Source organism: Pinus tabuliformis, chromosome 4_1, assembly GCF_031772625.1.
Source record: "Pinus tabuliformis cultivar Carrire ecotype Pingquan chromosome 4_1, CPIR1, whole genome shotgun sequence".
Taxonomy (NCBI): Eukaryota; Viridiplantae; Streptophyta; class Pinopsida; order Pinales; family Pinaceae; genus Pinus; species Pinus tabuliformis.
In genome coordinates this window covers 563,741,724-563,748,388 of record NC_142303.1, presented here as the reverse complement: position 1 = coordinate 563,748,388, position 6,665 = coordinate 563,741,724, and the positions used below count along the sequence as shown (strand labels likewise).

Here is a 6,665-nt window from a genome sequence, read left to right as displayed (position 1 = left end):
CAAACTTTTCATTCAAAAAAAAGTTTACACATAAAAAAATTGATCAACATGAATTAAAATGGATCTAAAATGATATGATATATAAAAGCATTTTATATTTCATCAAACATATGAAACTTCATTCTCTTATAATTTAACGTTATATTAAAGAGTTGTTTTCAATTTAATACATAAACTTAAAATAAGTTTTAATTTAGTAAAAAAAATTCGTCCATAGGGAAAAAAACAAACAAACAAAACACCCCCTGTGAGCCTTGAGAACCCAACTGCCCAAATTCAAAAACATCTCTAGCTTCAGCAAAAATCATAAAGAAATATTCTGGAAACTTCGCATTAATAAATGTGTAGAATTTGCAGGCGATTGTAGCTTTACAGGATCATGCCAATTAATTTTTTACACAAGAGCTTTACAGGATCATGCCAATTAATTTATTACACAAGTCAGCTTACCTAATAGCATAAACAATATAATAGTTAAGGCTTCCTACCCTATCTAATCTAAACGAATCAATACTGCTTTACAGTATAAACTAAGAAACAATTGAAACTGCTGCAATGCAACAGTGCTGCTTATACAGTGTAACTCAAAAACGATTGAAACTAATGCAATATAACATAATCTAAACGAAAGCAATAAAAGAGATGCCATCACTCGTCGAGAGTCATTGAAACGTAGGAAGTTTTCTTGACTTCTCACAGCGGCAGGTATAACTGAGATTGCAATTTTTGGGGCAAGAGTTTATGGAATGAAAAAATTGAAAAGTATGTCCTCCTTGAATTTGCTGCAATCTCCAATGCTGTCAGGACTACTACCAGCGATATTCTTATCGGCAGGTGGCAACACTTTTTTCTCGTCCGTGACATTAATATCGTTCCGCCCATCTCGATTCTGCATCGATATTTTTCTCTTGTAGCGACTTTGTACATAGTCTTCTGAAATATAAACGTCCATTCCAAGATCCATGGAACGAACTCAGATAGGGTTACGAAAATCCCGACCTGTGATAAAACCTTCAATAATTAAAGCCAGATATTCAAGATGCAAGAAGACTTGAAAAAAATTAATGAATCAATTATTTTAGTCGGCGACTGCATTCAACCATATTACAAAGTGTGTTATCCCTGAACAAAGCAGTCCTCAAAAATTTATTGACAGAACCAACACTCATTGGAGTTCATCCTTAACCATGTTAAACGTGAACCTTGACAGCTGCAGCGAAATAGCTGAGATAAGCGGACCGTAATTCTGCAAGAAAGTACTGTAGCATTAGTATATGTATTATGGACTAAAAGACAGAAAATGTAGCTTTAAATAGGCAACTTGCAAGTTAGCCAATTTTGTTTAATTCCAGAACAATGAACACACTGTAAGCATTGTAGACCTTGTAAGCATTCATATTTGGGCACCTATTATGACCAATCGATGTACCTGCACGTTATCATCGAGCCCAAACAGTGCAACAACGACCAGATTCAGATTTCTGGGGACTGCAAAATATTCTTTCTCCGGTAGATGAACAAGGAAAAGCTTCTTGCATTCCTGCAGGAAAGGCAATTCAACGAATTTGGCATACCACAACTGAAATCAAATGCGAAAAAGTATTGCGAAAGTGAGGGATGAGCAACTTGTGAAGTGGGTGCAGTTTGCTTAAAATGTCTATGGGCAGAAATGATAGCTCCACCACAGCATGGGTCCTGAGCCCTATGTATATTATCTGTTGTATTGCCCAAAGCCTCTTACATAGAGAAACTACGCAAAACCATTAAGCTGATCGATATTACAGAGTTGAAAATTTATGCACGAAAGTTTTGGGTTATATCGGGTCTAGACTCATAATCACATCACACCATCCGAGCGGTGTATGACAAAAGGCCTAGACCCAACCTTTAGCGATTGCCGATTGCTACATATCGCATCAGAGATTTGGAGTGGAGGCAGCATATTATAAAGTGGCATATTGCGATCGCCATAGCGATTAGCGATAATCGCTTCGGACTTGATTCATTCAAGAATAGCTAGTCGAACATGAAGTTGAGCCGATTAAATAAAAATTTACAAAGGTAGATCTCATGCAAAGAATTTAAGTAAACAAATAAATCTGTCCAAACCAGAAAATCTATCCGGTTAGGAGAAATATACCTAAATTAATTCATCCCTCAGGAGAAGAGAGCATGAGGAGACTATTAAATACATCTATCAATCTCTCTCCGTGTAAAGATTATGCTGCTGCTATTTATTGAACAGGGTTTGATGCCCCTGTTATCAGACAAAACCTATTATGTTATCAGACGCACTGATGAAGATATAGAAATGTATATACAATAAACGCAATGGCACTATATGTAAAACAAATAAGCTGAGACAAATTACCTATAAACCTTCAGATAGCTGGTCACTCGAAAAAATAATAAATAAGCTGAGATCAATAACAGTAGGAGCAGAATGAAGGGACATGAAGATGTAGTTTCTTTGTTATGTTCCATATATAACAGATGCATTCATGATGACCGTTTTAACCAGGAAGGCCTGCTCAGATAACCAGCTCTTCGCAAATTGTAAAATCACCGGTGGCAGCATATTTCCCACCCATTCTTTTTCGACCTCCCAACATAAATTTAAAATTTAAATCCCTGGCTTAACCTTAACTCCCATCGCACCGACTCTATCGCTAGGTTGTTCACCTTTGATCCAGGTGTCGTTAGGTTAATGTAACCAGATGAAAAGAATGCTGGAGCAGAGAGCAATGGCACTATTTTCTCTCACGTCTGATTCTTGAGCAGGTCCCGCAGATTGAAGCCATGACGTTCTGAGTAGTGTGACGGGGTGTGTAATTGTTAAATTAATGGAGAAACACTTGGCAAACAGTTGAATAGCCTTATGTTTCAGAATACTAAGAGGTATAAGAGGCACGTTTCACAAACTTGAGGAAAACCGTCGCTGGGTAGTTCATCTTCGATGCACGCGTCATTACGTTAATGTAGCCAAATGAAATGATGATGCATGTGTTCATTATTTATTTTCTTAAATTTTGCATTATTTATTTTCTTAAATTTTATTTTTCCTAATTTTTATGTGTCCATAAATAATAATCACACGTTAGTTTAATGTAACCAAATGAAATGATGATGCATGTGTTCATTATTTATTTTCTTAAATTTTGCATTATTTATTTTCTTAAATTTTATTTCTCCTAATTTTTATATTTTTATATGTGTCCATAAATAATAAGCATAGTAAAATTTTAATCATGCTTTGTAAAAAATTAATTGAAGTATGGTTTATTTGTTCTAGACATGCAAGAAAGTTACTATAGTTAATTTTATACATTGATTCACTGATGATTACAAGAATATACCGACATCTTTAAATCAAGCCATTCGATCAAAAAGATTAATTAAGAAAGTGATTAACTTAATGATTCTGAGAGGGAGAGGCAGTCACGATGTAATTATTAGTATTATATGAAATAATAAGAAATATTATTAGTATTATATGAAATAATAAAAAAAATCATAAAAGTTTATTAAAGAAATCACCTAATTAGTTAGATAAATATATGACTATTTTTTTTAGGAGTCCAACTATATTAATTATGTATTTGAAATTTAAATTCAAGTTATAGAAGAATAAGGAGAAAATAAAGTTGTTACAACTTAATTTGTTAATTCCCTTATTAATTATATTTATTTATATATAAAAGGGGGCAATTAGTTCTCATCTTTCTACTACATTCATCATTGTTTAGGAAAAATAAAAACTTTATTTATCTATACATGATGCCAATTAATTAAGGCGTAAAAAAAAAAATTAATGAATAAATATAGTACTTATTTATGTTGAAACATCAAATTATTTATTATAATATAGAAGAAAAGTAAGAGAACAACAAAGGGGTTGGGCAGCGTGGGGTAGCTATGATGAAAGGGCAGGGATCCAACAACTATTAATTTTCCAGAGATCATCTCTATTGAGATTGCTTGGCCGATTTCTATGGCCTCCCTAAACTTTGGAACTGTGCAATTTTGGCAATAACACGAGCCTCCTCAATGCATATGTGATGCTTAGTCTTTTCCCTCAATGCATATGTGATGCTTAGTCTTTTCCGCGTGTTCTTCCAGGGCAAAAGACTGGGGACTCTAATTTTTTATGTCTGCCGAGTGCTCATGAATTCTTTCATTAATAGAGCGCCCAGTCTCACCAACATAGGGTGCCCCACGGGAACAAGGGATCACATAGACACCTTTCATGTCGTTAGGGTCAACGGGGTCTTTTAGTGATCTAAGAGAGCTATGGATGGTGTTAAGGGCTCTAAACATTGAGGGAACATTATGCCTCTTGAGGATTCTCGCAATCGTATCAGTGGTCCCTTGGATGAAAGGAAGATGGACCCTGAGACTCGATCTTTAGGGTCTTTCTTAACCTTAGGACCTTTATTGGCTTTGAGGAAAGCTACCAGACCTTGGTGCCTACTATAACCATTATTAATATAAACGTTAAGGAGATGGGATTTTTCTTTCTCAAGGTTCTTTTCATCAAAATTCTCAGCACGAGCCACTACCGTGTTGAGAACACCCAACTTTTGAGCAGGGAAATAAACCACACTTGTTGGTTTGAAAGACGTCGACAAATGAATTACGATGTGATTTTCACTAAAAACTCTTCACTATAAACTTGATATAGATGACAAAAGCTTAAATTCAGCAAATACTATTTGTTAAAAGTAATAAAAGAGTATATTTAAACTTGATATAGATGACAAAAGCTTAAATTCAGCAAATACTATTTGTTAAAAATAATAAAAGAGTATATTTAAATATTTAGCCGTTAGTCAATATAGAGGTTGGCTGGTCAAGAATTATAGCCGTTGGAGGTTCTGCTCAGACTATTTAACATGTAATTTCAACTTGTTCTGACAATGAACCACACTAGTTAGTTCAAAACACGTAGACAAATGAAATATCATGTGATTTACGACGAAAAAATTATTGTGTATGATAATATATTAAAATGACAAAACTTTTAACATAATAATAAATTTACATAAAAATTTAACTATGAACTAATTTAATTATTAAATTTAAATTTTTTTAAATAATTAAAATTTATAGTCTTACTCAAATTAAAACACTAATTTTTAGAAAGAAAAAACACAATTAATATTTTAAGTAATCCTTTAACTATACATTAATTAAAATCTGACCACAGAATCTTGCACATTGTAAAACAACATTATCGACACTACTACCAGAATTACGATGCATATACACGCTCACGCAGCATTCAATGCTATGTGGATATCTATGACCACATTGCAATGCTATTCAACATTGATTGTGAGCAGCGTCATTGTTCGTATTGGTAGAGGATGTTCGTAGTGAGCAGCATTGTTCTGTAGCAACATTCATTGTGACTTTTAATGCACATGGATGCCATGAATTACAACACTGGGGTCTTCAAATTCGTATAACATTAACGTTTGGGCTACAATTTTCCTGATTCGAGTTTGCTGACCCGAGTGGGTGAGTAGTAAATTCAAGGGTCCTCTTTTCTGAGCAGAGCCTTCTTTCCAGCCAGAAAATAATTGGTATGTTATTGGGGAGTAAATGAGTCTGGTTGTATAGGTTTATTGTTAGATTTAAGAAATTACATTATCTAATTTCACAAAATTTCACATCAGTTATCAATAAAATTTAATAACAATAATGGGAAAAACTTGAAAGTATTTAGTGAGGAGCTCGGGTAAAATTAAAATAAACGTTTGAAAAAATAGCAAATATCTTAATCTCAAAAAGCACAAAAAAGTATCTCGTTTCCTCACGTACTCCTTGACAACAATGAAATCCATTAATACTATCAATGTGAACATTATAGTGTGGGGTCAGATTTGCATATTGTTTGGGAAATTCCTATTTCCACCACTATAGGAAAGTTAATGCACCCTGACATGCAAGGGGAATAGTGGGTGACTTGCATTTATATTTCTGCTAAAGTTGACTTCGGCATGTTAGCAACAAAGCATCCTCTATCCCCCTTGCATGTCACCGTGCATTAACTTTCCTATAGTGATGGAAATAGGAATTTCCCATTATAATGTGGGGTCAAATTAATGCATTAATTAACCACACGAAAATCTAACCTCACACTATAATGTTCAGATTGATAGTGATAGTATTAATGGATTTCATTCTTGTCATGGAGTACGTGAGGAAACGAGGCGCTTTCTTGGGCTTTTTGAGATTATGATATTTCCGATGTTTTCATCGTAGGAGTAGTTGAGGAACGAGGAGATCTTTTTTCTTTGTGAGATTATGATATTTTTTTTTAAATTGTATTTTCATTAAAAATAAATTTAAATGGAGTTTTTTAATCGGGCGAAGGAATTTGTTTGGATGGCCAAAAGTGGTTTGAATCGGGGCAAAAAAATTTCAAAAGATCTTGTAAAGAAAGTTTTTAAATCGTGTTTTTGATGGTGGAAATGTGTTCAGCGCAATCAAAAACATCTAAAACACCTAAAATTTTGAAGTTTAACAACTATAATTTAGATTTACAAAAATCCTTGCCAAAATTGCCATAACTTTCGTCCTGTGCTTCATTCATTTACAAATTTAGAACCATCATCCCAAAACAATATAGATTTTTTTTTTACTTACACATTTATAACATC

At 33.7% G+C, this 6,665-nt stretch overlaps 1 long non-coding RNA gene across 4 annotated transcripts; it reads right to left on the bottom strand.

Moving 5' to 3' along the window:
- Positions 1–856: 856 nt before the first annotated feature.
- On the bottom strand, positions 857–2,793 carry LOC149177110 (uncharacterized). 4 transcript variants are annotated; one of them, XR_016258727.1, is made up of 5 exons: positions 2,372–2,793; positions 2,141–2,257; positions 1,430–1,540; positions 1,101–1,246; positions 857–999 (listed from the first exon to the last, which is right to left on the bottom strand). It is a non-coding gene; the product is annotated as an uncharacterized LOC149177110 (long non-coding RNA). The 4 variants fall into 4 exon arrangements; XR_016258728.1 differs by having other exon boundaries at positions 1,109–1,246; XR_016258726.1 differs by lacking the exon at positions 857–999 and having other exon boundaries at positions 1,006–1,246; positions 2,372–2,789.
- Positions 2,794–6,665: the final 3,872 nt, after the last annotated feature.